The 15,171-nt window shown below is 41.6% G+C and overlaps 1 long non-coding RNA gene across 2 annotated transcripts in view; it reads right to left on the bottom strand.

The window, feature by feature from the left end:
- The window catches only part of LOC149869572 (uncharacterized), an 87,681-nt gene extending 80,691 nt beyond the window's left edge, over positions 1-6,990 (bottom strand). For both annotated transcript variants that reach the window (XR_016441113.1, XR_016441112.1), the window contains exon 1: positions 4,565-6,990. This is a non-coding gene — a long non-coding RNA (uncharacterized LOC149869572). The remainder of the gene's footprint in view (positions 1-4,564) is intronic.
- Positions 6,991-15,171: the final 8,181 nt, after the last annotated feature.

Here is a 15,171-nt window from a genome sequence, read left to right as displayed (position 1 = left end):
AAGTCTTACACCCTTAAACCTTTTATGCAGTACAAGAGAAGGTGATTTAAAATCTGTATGTATAGGAAGCTAGAGGGGCTGGCGCTACATAGAAAATAGGTTTGGGACATGCTGAGATTGATAGCTTTGTGACAATGACAGTAAAGTTAATAGCTGATATGAGGCAGACAACAGACTCCATTTTAAAATTTAAAATTAAACTGTGCATTGCTGACAGCATCATACTGACCATTCATTGCTGGAGCTAATTTCTGTCTGGTAATGACTGTGAGAATCTGAATAGACAATGATGTACATTGCAGAATGCTTGGCAAATGCAATTAACTGCTTTGCATTTCCTTTTTTTTTCTTTTTTAAAAAACAACAGTTTAATGATTTGAGGTGGCTATCCTTGAACATTCATGAAGGGTAAAGATTAGTCACTTCATTGAGAGTATGTTTGGTGCCTCTGCATTTTTCCTTCTTAGCATACAGAGGGGGTACCAAATGTGCAAGGAATAGATAGAAGAAAATGGTTAAAATATGAGACTTAACCAAAACCCTGGAGCTGATGCATCGCTACATTGCTCTTTGAGGCTATTCCTCTCCAGGTCTAGATTTAGATATTGCAGCCAGCTCCTGTCTTTAATCACAGGCTGAACCTAACCCCCTTCTTCCAAACATCCCCGAATGTGAGGAATGGGCAAATCTGGCTATTGCAAACATCTGCATAAATCAAAAGGTGACAGCTCCTGCACATGCAAATAAATACTGACAAATACAAATATTAAAACCAAAGGAGAACAATGCAACCTTTGTTATTTCCCACTGCATGCTGTGGCTCCTGAAGTCAGAACCGGGGTATAGTAGCTGCCCATCTTTGCTGCTGCTTCTTCACTCTTGTGTCATAACCTCCTGTTTACTCTCCCCTGAACTTAAGCTATAAAACTCTGAGACACAAATTTGAGTTTAGCAGTTTTATACAGCACCATGGACATAAATGGAAATACGTGCGTCATAAAAGAGAGGGGACAGTGACTAAATGTACATCATTTCTTCTGCTGATTGTAAAAACCAAACCTTAACTTTAAGAGATCTGAAATCTTACACTTGAGGGCACAGCCAGTCTCAGGAACAAGGGATGGACCGTCAATTCAGAAAATTAAGTAAATGAATCAATCCTGAGCCAACAGAATCTGCTATCTTTAGTCATTTAACACTATCATTGTTATTATGTAGCCCAGGTACACACAGGGGTGTGCCCTGTTGGTAAGTGGAAGGGATGGGGTGGTCAGTCAAGAGTGCTGTGAGAGGGGCCTGCCACCGGGGAGCAGGTCTCTCTTTTCTCTAGACAGCCAGGCCAGGATAAAGCACTTAACTATATACAACTATACACAAATTTATTTGCTATACAAAAATAAATATAAATAAGAGACATTAAATATTTACAGTAAAATTGGTATGTGACACTATATAGAGTAACCTGCACTCAACACATTGTACCACTTCGAGGGACTACAAAACATAGAACAGGCAACTGGGAGCTCAGTACAGGTGATCCACAGCGCAGGCAATAATTAACCCCCCTGCACAGATGAACATTAACTCCCTGGAACAGGTAAGTCAAGGCATCAACACAGTAAACATATATAAACATCACCTCAGCAGATAAACCCAGGTAAGTTGAGGTAGCAATGTAATAGAGGTACACAGGCAGCAATACAGGTAAGTTCTGATAATATGCACTAAACATATATCGGTGATAAAAACAGGGAAACCAACATAACCCCCCTTAAGGAGTACCCATAACTATATTAACATCAGCAATACAAAGCAAAGATCAATCACAAGATATGAGGTACACTCAGCACCCCACAGGGTGTTTCCTGGAGCCCCTCCCCTTTAGTGCCCTGGGATGTGGACACGTCCCCCCCCCACCCACAGTGGAGTGGGGGGAGGCTGCAGACCCTCCACTCCCAAACCGGCCTCCCCTGCGGGACCCACTTCCCCAGCAACTCATGCTCCTGCTCTGAAGCAGACAAGGTTCATGCCCTGGTGGCCAGTCCCATGAGTGCCTCTCCAGCGGTGCCTCTGGCTCCCCTCGATGGCATGGTGCCCCACTCTGGGCCCACCCGGCCTCCCACTGGGGATCTTTCCCCGTCCTGGGCCCGCTCTGGGCACCGGGGCTCCTTTAGTTTAATGCTGAGTCGCACTGAGGGGCTCCGGTTACCCAGCCTAGAGCAGGGGTTAACTTGAGCAGCCTCGAGCTGCTCTCGAGGTTGAGTCTCTCTGCGTGGTGTGTGGGGCCCGAGCAGCCTCCAGCCTCTCCCAGGACCAGCTCTCCATGTGCCGATCCACACATTGTCCCACCCAGCTACTTGCCAGGTTCGCAGTCTCAAGAGCCTGAGCATCATGCGCCAATCTGCACACCCCCGAGGCCCAGGCGGGGTTCCCAACGATGGTCTTCTCCTGAGCTCCTCTCTCCTTGCCATCCCTTGCCGCGTCTGCCTCCAGCATGCCGAGCACGCTCTCCTTTGCAGTCCACAATCCGGTCGGGGTGCTCCTCCCCCCCCTTCAGGAAAGAGGGGGTGCCCACTTTCCCCAGCTTGTTCCCAATTAGTGGATTGGTGCCACCAGTTGGAATTGAGGATTCTCGAGCCCCTGGACGTGTTGGTGCTCGATCGGGCAAGTCTGTCACACTTACAATAGCAGTGACTTGGGAATCCTGCCCCACTGCAGCTGGCACTGCACAAACACAACTGCATTCTAATTATGTGACCCATCAAAGAAATGTTGATCATCACAGTTCCTCCTTTTTGCCACCATTTTGACCTGCTTTTTAAAGTAACTTGGGGTTACTTTATATCCCCAAAACGTTTGTCATCTCTGTACTTCCCTTGTTCAAGCTCAGAACACTCTCCTGGTTAGTCACAAACCTACTCAAATACTCCAGTCCAATCTACTGTTTGCATAAATTTACCGTAGAACTGCCTCTGCACTAGTCCTGCTCTGGCTTCATTAAACTTATTTTAATTGTGGTGGCATCTGTAGATTCAAGGAACTATAAAATAAATGGATTAACTGTATTTGGCTTGAACCTCCATATCATTAGTTTCAAAATGGCATGGAGAGCATCATTTTCATAAAACCTAAGCAACCAAATGATTATGAGGCAAACCTGTGACTGGTGCAATGTTAATTAAACACATGTAAAAAACATTTTCTTCTCTGTTGGAAAACTACAATGCCTGTGTTCTGGTTCCATTCCTTATTTCTGTTTTCAGTGATTGCCAGAGGGTTGCTGAAACATATTATTAAAAAAAAATAAAATTCCCAGTTCCTAGCAATTAAAACCTCCCAAGTTGAAGAAAAATATATGTAACCTATGTGAATGCTATACAAATAACATGTGTTTTACATAAATTTTATGATTACATTTTGACTTGAATATAAAATTAACTCTTGTTGTGTTTCGTATATACACACCAAACATGAAAAATGCCATCAATGTACTTGAACAAACATGTACATTTTAGTTGGACTGTGTAAAAATCTTGCCTGGCAAAGCAGGTAATTCTATAAGGGGAAAAAAAGTATTGGCCTCTCAAGTTTCAAATAAGTGAAGGGCTGCATAGGCACTTCTTAGTTAACTGACAGAAGTCATAGGCCAGCTGGTACTCTGATTCTGGAGAAATTTCACAGAGGGATTCTTCATCATTGAACAAACGTAAAATATTTTTTATCTTGTATTTCCTCTTCTGCTTTACTTAAAGAAGGAAAAGAGCTGTTGGGTCAACCCAGTCCATCTCTTTGCCAATGCAACATAGTTCTCTTCAATACATTTTATAGATTCTTTTAAAACTAAATTGCTCAAAAGTACCAAGTAACCTGTGAAGTGCCTATCATCCTGAGAAGATTAATATTTCAAATTTTACTGTACTGCTTTCCTGGTTTCTGGCCCCAAAATTCCTTTCTTCCCTCTGCTTTAACCCCTGTGAACCACCTACAGAACCATTTATCTTACAGGTATGCATGGATCAGTTTCAATTTGTCCCATTTTAAATATTCAATTCTTTTAATGCTTCCTTGTGCACTAATTCACCACATTTTTGTTCTCCTCTTACCGACCAATTACTGGCTGACAAGGGCCCCAAATCAATGCAATTTTTCAGGCAGAGAGGGGCTAGTGTAGCTGTAGTCCCCAACATGCCTCCTCTAGATGTACATCCCCATGCAGTGGCTTCTTTTACAGCCATCTTAGCCTGCAAACTCATGTCTCATTTGTTGTTCCACCACCCTAAAGGCTCTCTTAGCATTGCTGCTCTCCTAGATTAATGATTCTCAATCAGAATGCCACAACAGCCTTAGGTGCCTTAAGATCCTTTTGAGGGTGCCACAGGATGCCTTGCAACGTTAGCACTGTTAGGCGTGCAAACACAATTGATAAGATAAACCCAGAAGCTGCATCCACATGACAGTGGATGTTTGTTTCCATGGGAATAAGTAGTAGTGGCACATGGCAGGTTACCCTGGGTGGGGTAGGGGACGCTGGGGCCAACAACTGTGCTGGCCCCAGCAGCCTTACCTGTGTACTTGGAGGCCTCAGAGAGTTGCAGCTGTGGCGCAGCTGTAGCTGGGATCCTGGCTGGAAGTTGGAGCATGGCTCTGGCTGGCCAGTCTCTGCTTTTGGATGGTACGTTTTGCTCCCACATGTGCCATTCTCTTCTTTTTGGCATGGGTTTTTTTGACCCCGGAGGTTACTTGGTACTTGGCAATACAGGGAATGTCTGCATGTGCAGTGCGTGGCGCCACAGATGTGTCTGTGATGCTACGTACTGCACACATCTGCGTTTGTCTGGATGCATCCAGAGATTTCAAATAGGAATTGAGGGTATTAAAAACATTCTGGCCTCTGAGTTCTTTACAACAGAATAATTGCTGTTGGTTTTTTATAGTCAAAAAGCAATTTAAAACTAAGAGGCTACATTTTTCAAAGGGTGCTTTGAATCTATCAAGGGGTATCTTGAGTTTAAAAAGGTTGATTACCCCTGTCCTAGATTATCTTTAATTGCCTGTATTCCACTTTATTTCTGGCCTGTTTTTTATTTTCTGTTTTGTTGTATAATTTCCCTGCCCTTGTTATTGTTTGTAGTTTTTCCTACCCACTATGAAACTCTACATGTCATTAAAAGACTGCTTTTACTTCTCTTTCCGGATCATTAATGTAGAAATTAAATAAAACCCGACTCGATGCAGTCTCAGCATAACACTCCCATTTTGATCCATTTATTGCTATTCTTTGTTTTAAATCATTTGGGCAATTTACAACCATGTTCCTATCGTTCCTAAGTAGGGTTTCATGCAATAGTAGCTCCCCAATTTTGTGTATATATATATAACATTCTCTTGAACAGCATACTTTCAACACTAGAAAAAAAAACAAAACCTGGTGGTGGAGGGAAGTCGGGGAGAATTAATTTTCACCTATACAGAATATGTGATTTGAGCACTTGGTCATGAGGGAAATCCACACCCTTGAGGTTGGGGCCTAGCCTTTCCCCTTTACATCTGAACACATGGGAAAGTCAGCTATCCGAATTGGAGTTGTAGGCAAGTGCTACCTTCCACTCCTGCCTGTAACTGCTTTGAACAGGGCAATGATCACTATTTCATTCTAACATGGAGAATATAGTAATTGTGCTGCTAATGGAAGTTTATGGAGGCCAATGAACTTGGGTGAATGCTATGAACAGTCTGTTACTATGTGAAACAGAAGGACCTCACTAGCATTTTTAAAAGAAAACAACCAACACTGGGAGGGTGAGGGGCTTGATTCCCCACAGTGTGCGTCACATGTACTTTGAACCTACACACCAAGATATGAAGTGGAGGAGCACCTAGTTCTCGGATCCCGAATTAACTTAGGCAGAACAGAGGCACCGAGCCACTTGCGACTCAGATAGTTCTGGAAATACACAGAAGCAGAACTCCAGGTGCTTAGAGGACTTTAGATAGAGATAGCTTAAATACAAAAATAACTTTAGCTAGAAAGAGTTTTGGTGCTTCAAGGTTAATTAGTCACCTAGTAGGAGCTCCTTAGGTTTACACCTAGGTGTATTTAAGGAAGCCAAGTCCCTTACTGGATTTAGCACATAATAGCAGAACTTCCTACACAAATGGTCACATTGGCCATTTATAGATATGCTCGGGGGGAGGGGATGCTTTAATTAGCAAGCTGTGCTAATTAAAAGTGCACAAGTGTCACATGTATCACTGTCCCTGCAGTGAAAATTGGCTTTGGAGCACTTTGAACTAAAGCTCATTCGATGTTAGTTCAAAGTGCCCCACTGCCATTTTTAAGTGTGGGGACACTGATACACGACGGAGGCTGCCAGAGCGTGTTCATTTCTGCGCTTCAGCAGACTTGATTAATTGAGTCTGCTCCAATGCCCTGGATTTACAGCAAGTCAGAACAGCTTCCTCGCATGTGTCTAAGTGCCCAGTATGCCTCTGGTTATCTTGATGAAACATAGATTCAGTCCACTGCTTTCAGTGGGGTGACTGTTATAACGTATCAGAATATGTGCTGTTGGGGATCTTCTTTTCTTCTTCACACATTTGGTAGTTTATTGAGAACAGAAGTCTGTACTCATCCTGTTTACTTTGCTCTGCTCTTACAGTACATCTAGCGGTCCATGATTTTTCAGTCATCAGTGGTACGATATGTTTACCAATTTTCTTTAGTAACTTATGATGCAGATTATTTTTTTTAAATACAATTATTTTTCCTGTTGAAGATGTGTGGGTTTTAAGCACAGTTCAGTTTCTGTGTCCTTTCAAACTTTGTGAGAGAGCAACACAGCACACGCAATAAATAAAATTAGTTTCTCCCAAATAGCTTTCTACCATGATTTATTTGGAATTTATTCCTTTGATTCCTCTGGTTAGTGTTAACTAATTAGATTCTAATCTAACCTCCTATAAACCTTAACTGACTCACACCATCTCTGTTTATAGCCACCTTTTCTTTTTCCATTTCCAAAGCAAGTTCGATAAGCCACAGGTCTTTGAATAGCCATAACTTATGAAGACTTATTAGTTTTTTCCCCACCTTTCTTTTTCTACAGCAAATGTTATCAGTCGTTCTTTAACTGTCTTTTAGACTTGCACCTTCATGTACTGCTGTAGTATGCAAACCTAATACTTAAAATGGTGAATTCAAGGAGCACTTGGGAATGGGTTTCAATTCTTTCTTCTCAGTCAGCCAGTAGTACAGGATCCAGGAGTTTCTCCTATAGTTGAGCCAAGGCAGTTTGAGTTTAATTTGAGCAATTTACAGTCTAAAAAAGTGTGGGTTTGCTGCCTACATGGCAGAGAAGAAGAAGGGTAGAGCCCTCACTGGTAACGGTTTGCACTTTGTCTTCTGTATAACGTGGGCTTCTGAAAAATGTATTTTTGGATGCAATTTTTATCCAACCAGCCTCTTTATCAATTTATTATTCTGTCATACTGAGTTCAATTCAAAAACACACAATATTGTCTCTGACAGCACTGGATTAACACTTACTCAAAATGTTATAATGCACTAACCTTCAAAACAGAGGATGAAAAGTAAAGTGTATTTGCTAGTTTTCTCATGCAATTATACTACCAATTGATTAACATTCTTTGCTCAAGCTACCAAAATTGTCCCCAGTCCTTTCTTTTCCATTACACCTCTCTCTGGCACTTAATGAACCCCTCCATCTTCAGACAGCTTCACCAAAAATTGTTCCTATTGGCCCCTTGTGGATGCTTTGATCTCAGCAAGCGTGCAGATCAGAACTTATTCCTTTGAATCTATGGATAGCACCTCTCTTCACACAGAAAGACTCCACAGGTGATCAGTTTTAATGCCACCCCCCCCCATTATGGAATTCAGTCACGACTGCATACCTTTTTGACCAGCAGATAATTACTGCATCCAGTTTCCAGGGGGTGGCTTACATGAAATTATATACTGTAACTTTCCAAGATGTAAATGCAGTACATATTTGATCTCTCACAACATAACAGTGAACTCCTTTACTGCCACCAAGACTTAAACTTGTATGACATTTAATGTACCACAAGATATACAAAAATCATTTTAAATAAAAAAGCTGATTGTTTGAAGTCAGTTATATTTCAAATTATTAAAAACAAAAACAAAAAAAAACCTTATGAATAAATTAAAATGGATGACAACCTATAATAAGGCCTTAATATTACTTGTAAGAATCATATAAATACATTAAAATGTTCAAGAAGTACATGTTCTACTGCTAACAATTTAAAGAGAGTCCAGCCATTCAATGGGTAGAAGTTATTACGTCCCTGTAAGTAGAATTTGTTGGATTGCTGGACCAGTTTTAAAACACTTCTGGCCTCTTCTAGAGAGAGGCAGAAGAAATATTTTCCTCATTTAAGTTTATGAGCAGAGTTCGTTTCAATGACTTACATTTGAGGTTGAGAAACCAGTCAGGAATTGAACAGCCAGGAATGCTTGGCTCCCTGCCTCCGATTTGTTGGAGGATGAGGCATGAAAGGATGAGATCCGCTTATCTTGTAGAAAGTGGGGCTAGATCCACAAAAGGACTTAAGTGTGCAAGTCCAAAAGGTAGAGGAGATTCAAATCACAAGAAAGTGCCCAACCAACTGTTTATATGCTATTCTAGTTGGGATTACTCTCCACATCTGGTGAAGCTGCAACACTATGCAGAAGTCTCTTTAAGATTCATTAGGACAGTGGTTTTCAAACCACTGGGGTTTCATGATAGGTCACCAGCAGGGATCCCGGTTTTCCCTGGTAAAAAAAAAAAAAGGGCAAATTTTCTGACAACCGCCCCCCCCCCCCAAAATCCAGTATTAAAATGAGCCCCCCCCTTGGCCCTGCTCATGCTCCTTGACACCCCACCCACAGCCCCTGCCCCCCAGCCCTGCCGGAGGCTATAGGTGTAGCTGCCAGGGCTATGGGGCCAGGGCCCCAGGGCTGTAGCCCCCTGCCCTCAACAGAAGTGGCAGATCTGTGCTGGGGGAGCTGATGCAGGCTAGGTGTGGCTTCCCTGAAGGGCGCCACTCTGGGTCCATGCACTTCTGGCTGGATGGACACTCCTACTCCTGCAGGAAGCTGGCTGGGGACTGAGGGGGTGGGGAGGTGTTGGGGAAAGCCCCACATTGAGTGCCCACCCAGCCAGCAGCACGCAGACCTAGAGCGGTGCACTCCCTTGCCAGGCTGGGCTTGTCTGGGGCCAGGGGGTAGGGCTGGCTCTCGGCAGCAGTGCACACTCTCAGGGAACAGGGGGGACCCACGCCCTCCAGATGTGTGTGGGGCCAGGGTGGGTGCATGCTGCGAGCTCATGGTCCTGGCTCTGCAGCCTGTGCAGTGCAGCATGTGCAACCTGAAGCAGCAGGGCACAGAGGAGATGCACACAAAAGCTGCCTGCCACTCCGAGCTCCACACTGCCCTGACCACACTCCTGTGCTGCCCTGGTCTGTGCCACTAGCTGCAATCTGTGGTTTTCTTTGTTTTTCCGTGAGAAACGGAAAACCCACATCTCTGGACATCAGGTGTTCTGCAAAGAGATTGGGGATAATAGTGGAGGGGGCCAAAAGGCAGTGTGTTGCCACTGCTGGACTAGGTTGCTTGACTCTATGTCAGTCTTTAGGAGAGTACGTGGAAGATTAAGTAATGATAGGTTCACTTTGAAGGAAGTTTGAAAACCACTGCATTACGGCCTAGAAAAAGCACAACTATATCCTAGTGATCAGGGCACTCAGCTGGGAGGGAATCACAGGCTCCAACCCCTGCTCTCAGAACTGTTCTTGTATTTTGTCCAATTATGGTTTAATGCAAATAACAGGCGCAATTCTGATATGAACACACCAAAATAATTATATCAGTAGTCTTCTGGTGGAATTTGCTAACACTTATGTTCAGTGCTGCTTCACTAACTAGCAGATAAAATGTTAAATCTCACCATATGCAGATGCACAGTAACTCGTAAAAGGTCAGTGCCATGATGCTACTGGAAAATATTCTCCTCAAATCTGCCTTTTACTGTTGCTCTTGATAAAATTCTATATTTCTTCACAGATTTGACAGTTCAGTGAATTGTGCAGACTGCTCTTACTGTCATTCACTCAAAGTCAAGGTGCACTGTTTTGGCCCAATACCTGACAAAGTTTGTTTTGACAGTATTTACTCTGATGATTTACAACTCTGTCACTTCCTACACTCTGCATTGTAGCACTATTGTGCTCTCACTTCTGGTGGTGAATTTAAGTATTACTTTTCCTTGGTCTTAAATGAAATATTGGAACCTAATCCTTGGCCACCACCGGCCAACCTATAAAGTATGCTGAATATTACTACCACTTGACATCTGCAATATATAAACTTTTACTCCTACTTCAGTTTTTTTGTACTCTGTTCACCTACAATTCAAAACCAGCCAACCAACCAACAAGATTTAAGGAAAAATTAACAAAAATAGAGATACCATGTGCATGTATCAGATGCATAAATGGACCTTAGTCTCCACTATTATGCATCTTCTCTGGTCATTTACACTTGTACAAAAGGGAACATCAAGTGTTACAAAATAAGAATTACTCACTGATGGTACTGTTTTATATCTATTGTATCCCCCCCTTCTTTCTTCTGGCAAAGATACAATAAAATTTAAAATCCCCCCATACATGCACACACAAGAACCAGAAAAGGATAGCTGCTGCAACACCTTTAAAATAAATGAACAACCAACCCACCCACTGCCAGCTACCTGCAGCTACTTTTCTAAAGCTCTGAAGAAAAAATAAAAAACCTTATCTAATGTTGACCTTTCCTACAGCAGGTAAGTTTGCCATTATCTTGACAAAATAGTACAAGCCTGGAATTTCAACAGCAGCTCACCCTAATTCATTCAAATTGAACAACAGTATTGGTTTATCCAGACTGAGACTCAGTAAGACGTGGATGCCATTGCTCTCTTTGTTACTGCCTTATGTGACTTCAGGCAAATCTCTGCCCACCTGTGCCTTGTTTTTTCCATCTATTGTGCATTAAACAGGTGTATCACAAACAGCTCCAGGGAGGCGATACTTCCCCTCTTTCTGGTGAGGCCACAACTGGAGTACTGCATCCAGTTTTGGGCACTGCACTTCAATAGGGATGTGGATAACCTTGAGAGGGTCCAGAAGAGGACCACTTGTATGCTTAGGGGCCTGCAGGTAAGGCCCTACAAGGAGAGATTGAGGGACCTGAATCTCTTCAGCCTCTGCAAGAGAAGGCTAAGAGGCGATTTTGCGGCCATCTACAAATTCATCGGGGGGGACAGCAAGGGATAGGAGATGCTCTGTTTACCAGGGCACCCCTTGGAGTAACTAGAAATAATGGCAACAAACTGATGGAGAGCAGATTTAGGTTGGACATCAGGAAGAACTTCTTTACGGTAAGGGTTGCCAGAATCTGTAGTGGGCTTCCAAGGGAGGTGGTGCTCTCCCCTACCTTGGGGGTCTTTAAGAGGAGACTGGACAAGCACCTGGTTGGGGTCATCTGACCCCAGTGCTCTTTCTTGCCTCCGGCAGGGGGTCGAACTCGATGATCTACTGAGGTCCCTTCTGACTGTAGTATCTATGAATCTATAAAATGTAGATAATGATAATGATCTTGTTTATAAAAAGTGCTTTGAGGTACACTGATGAAGAGAGATACATATATCATTATCACATAACCATTATTACTTATTACATATCCAGCATGACTCCTTCACTTGAATTAAAAATCTATGAGTATAAACTTGTGAGTTGAGAAACAAAACCAATTCAAACATCTGCTAATCTCTATAGTTCAAACACCAGAGGAGGAATGGAATCAGTCATGTTGTACCTAACCTAAACCCCCCGCCCCCCAATAAACCAAAAAACAGTATATTCAAGTTTTATGTACTATCCAATATACACATTATACTTAACAGCATAATACTATGCCAGTCCCATGTTTTACTTATTGCTTACATTAATCAATATGCAAAACTGATGTTTGATATAAGTACATAAAATGCCTAAATGCACAATGCCTTTCAACCCCACTATCTACTTTGTAACCATTCTGTTTAAAGGCATAACAACTGGTGCCAAAAATAGTGAAGAGAAAGTAACTGTCAAAGGCCTATTATTATGAGCCCTGAAGCTGAAAGGAGCTATGTAATTTCAGGGTTGCTATTTGGATTAGCTCCCCTAATTCCTAAGGCTTCTAACAGCAGTTATGGAACTGTCTGGCACCTAAGATTTTCAGGATTGCTAATACCAAAGAAGTGACAATTTTATGCACTTAATAAGCAATGTGTACCTTAAGTTCAGGCAAGGGCACATTTCAGGTAGCCATTGTCTTAGTTCTAAAACTACACACTTAAACAGATCACACTCTATTGGGCTGACCATAAGAATTATGTAATGGTGAGTCTTTCCTATGGGCCCACATAAGTTTGATGAAAGAGTAATTAAGGAGCTAATAAATGCTGTATTAAAATAAAACATTAGAATTTCCACTAATGAAAAATTTTGCATTTCTAATCCATTAAGAACACTATGGAGTATAACAGAGCAGTGGATAAATAAGACTAATCTGAACTGTCAAAAGGTTTCTGAGCTCAGTCACAGAGACCATTAAGGAAACTAAGTATGAATTATATAAAATACTGGATTAGGAAGTGACAGTGATGGAGAAGGAATATATAGCCAATTTTCAAAATGACTACTTTCAAATTTTTTGAAAACTTCAATATCAACTGAAAAATGCCCTAAAGATCTGTGTGGGAGCAATACTTTTTAACACACACATTGATCTGGAAAAAGAGGTGTACAGGTAGGTTGCAAAACCTATGAATAAAAGAAAACTATTCACAAGAGTCTCCATGGTAGAGGGAACTGAGAAGAATTCCAGAGAGATTTGTAGTTACAAAAACGGCAGCTCAAATGGAGATTAAATTGATGACTAATGCCAGGTAATAGACTATTGATATGTACTGTTTCTAAATAAACTGCAGGATAAAAACATGAAGAACATAATGAAAAGTTTGCTCTATGCACAATAGGTAAAAGGAAGAACCAAAATATCCACAAATTAAAAAACATCTGAATTATTATATCATTAAACAACAGTACATAGTTAGCTGAAACACTGCATTAAATTTTGATCTCAGAAAAAAAAGGTTTCAGAGAAATGGATAAAAAAAAGACATGACTGTGACAGCCAGCATGAAAGAAATTAATAAGCAATAAATTTACGCTTCTTGGAAGCATTTGGAATTTTTGTCTAATATAAAAGCTTGTAAGTTTGTAACCCACAAATGTAACTTGTAACTTTGTGAACTGACTAGGCCTCAAAGACAAAGCTATAGCTGTAAGATTAGCTGACCTAATGGTTTTTGCTCAGAGTTCAGCCTTGATGATAAAAACTGGATTCAACCTCCCGGCATACCCAGCACATTGCAGGAAAGCACATCTCAAAAAAGCAGTCAGAGAGATCTAAAGGGGTTGGATTTAGGTGGAGTAAATGTTAATTTCAAACCTGAAGATGCTACATTGCAATTTGCTTATTGGATAAACCCAAGTTTGGGTAGTAATCTTTTATGACAATTTTTAACATCTTTTAATCCCATAGGGTAACAGCTATAGGGCAAGATTGTGAGCGGCTCTAAAACCAACAGATTAGCGTAAGACTAGGAGCAAAGCAACTGCATCAAATAACCAGCAGGGAGGAGGGAACAGGACAGCAATTACTTTTCCAAGCCCAGACCCACACTCCTGGTGTGAGGGAGGATCAGATGCTGATCAAGGGACCTTCCCCGGTAATCCCTCCAACAGCATCAAATCGGGGATGCCTGACTTCGCTGGAATCACCTGGCACGCACCTTGCATTGAGGAACTATTGATAAGTTGCCAACCCATGTCTGCCTATTTGTTGTTTTAAACAACCCAGTGGCCGATACCCTTGCAGTGCGCAGCTGGCCTGCGACAGATTGACTTATTCATCTGTTGTTATTATTTACTATTAGCTCTTTAATATTTCATTATCTGCTTATTGCATTGATCTTCCTGTTAACTGTTTGTTGTGTGCGTGTAAACTAAAATAAATTTGCCATTGCTTCACTCCCAACTCTACCTCCTCAATCCCAAACCAAACAGCCCAGTGGCTGATACAGTTGCAGCACCCAGTCAGCCTGCAACCCAATTAACACACTCAGTGCCCAGCTGGCCTGTGACACATGACTCAAAACCTCCACACAGGAAAGAATGAATGCAACAGAGAAGATAAACTGGACAATCAAAGTTGTCCCTTCTCATAATATCTGATCACATGCGACATCCAATTAAACTGAAAGTCACTATACTTTAAACAAATTACAAAATAATATTTTCTTTTAGTCTCAGCACATAATTAACATGTAAAACTCAATGGTGCAAAACACTAAGGACAAGACCGTAGCAAAATTCCAGGAAAAAAAATGCACGAGGTACAGATAAACATACATTTTAGCTGCTTAAAAAAAGGAGGGGGAGCTGCTGTTCAAAACAGGTATCAGTTGCTATGACCCAACTTAAGTCTGAGAGATCCTCTAGTGCTACAGGTTAGCTACATTGCCTAATTTTGACTCTGAATAAAGGATTTAAGTTGTTTTCCCTTTACTACACTTCTATAGGCTTCAGAGTCATACAGACATAACAGTTGCACTGAAACAGCTCGTGAAAGTATCCTCTGTCTGTATCTGCAGCAAAAAATATGCATAATTATACCAGAGAGGATACTAATCAGGAGGCAAATAGATCTTTAGGGCTGAGGATTTAAAAACCCTCACTTAATGATAATAGTTAGGAAGGAACCTATGGTCCTATACTCCAAAACTGCTGCTTTTTGCACCTTATTCTGAACCACGTAGTAAATATCCTGTCAAAGCAAGGATACAGCACTAGATGAACAAATCATTTGATCTGGCACAGGAATTCTTGCGTTCCTATAATGGATTTATTTTAATCTCTGTGAAATTCAATTACTACTTATTTCAGGCCTCCGCTTAAATCTCCTTCCTATCACTCACTCCCCTTTGCATAAATGATTTTCACCATGGATTGATAAATGCATCAAAAATAATAAACAGATTTCATTTGTTT

Source organism: Crocodylus siamensis, chromosome 3 (genome assembly GCF_052110815.1).
Source record: "Crocodylus siamensis isolate JL-2025a chromosome 3, ASM5211081v1, whole genome shotgun sequence".
NCBI classification, from domain to species: Eukaryota; Metazoa; Chordata; order Crocodylia; family Crocodylidae; genus Crocodylus; species Crocodylus siamensis.
The sequence above is the reverse complement of the archived record's forward strand: the minus strand, read 5'-3'. Positions and strand labels throughout refer to the sequence as shown.